Source organism: Charadrius vociferus, unplaced genomic scaffold, assembly GCF_000708025.1.
Source record: "Charadrius vociferus isolate BGI_N301 unplaced genomic scaffold, ASM70802v2 scaffold217, whole genome shotgun sequence".
Lineage (NCBI taxonomy): Eukaryota > Metazoa > Chordata > Aves > Charadriiformes > Charadriidae > Charadrius > Charadrius vociferus.
Genome location: NW_009649190.1, coordinates 2,354,128 through 2,355,024, shown reverse-complemented (window position 1 = coordinate 2,355,024; position 897 = coordinate 2,354,128).

Sequence of the window (897 nt, the reverse complement as noted above, 5' to 3'; positions counted from 1 at the left end):
GGCACTACTTTGTTTGGCTTAACCGTTGCCTTTCCACGCTGGGCGCTTTGCAGCCGCTTGTAAACGATTAATTTAGTATAATTTTTGTATTATTATTATTATTTATTTATTTATTTTCCCCCAGATGATTTCTCTTCCAGCCCATTTCAACCAGTCAGTTTTAAATACAGGAGGATTCAAAGATTCTCTGCTCAGTTCCTCACGTCATGGTTTTGGGGCTTGGTTTGGTTGGTTGGGTTTGTTTTGTTTTTTTTTTTTTTTTTTTTTTTTGTACAAGCGTTGACCTGAGGTCGACTTATTGCCTTAAAGGGATTACCTTTTAATTGAAAGCTAAAATTAAGTCAGTGGTCCCGCCACAGAAACGGCGCTGGGTGCGCGGGGAGGCAGCGCTTCGGTCTTGCGGCGGTCGCGCTCCGTTGCACGTATGTAAAAAAAGTGGTTGAGCTGTAAGAAACCGCAAATGGCAATTCCGTAGGACGGCAGCACGGTTTTAAAAGGTTGGGGGTTTTAAAAGGTTGGGATTGCGGCTCGGCCGCCGCCGTGGGATCGACGGCCGTTTGATGTGTAAACCTGGAGCGGCGATACGATTTTGGGAGGGAATCCCGGCGCGTGAAGAGCTCTCGCAGAGGCAGGGCCTCGCCGCCTTGCATGGGGCGAGCAAAGATGACCCCGGACTTGTGCCCGAGTTCAGAGGAGTGTTTGGGGAATGGGGAGAAAAAAACGCTTTGTGCACTTGTGGTCTCCCTCTTCCCCCACCTTCTCGGCTCCTGGTGGTATTTTCAAGCATGAGGTTATAGGGCGAGTTGGCATTAAATGATGGGGGGGAGGGAAATGGGATGAAATGCTGTAGTATTTTTCATGAAAAAGGGGGTCTGGATGGGGGGTTTGGGGGACAAG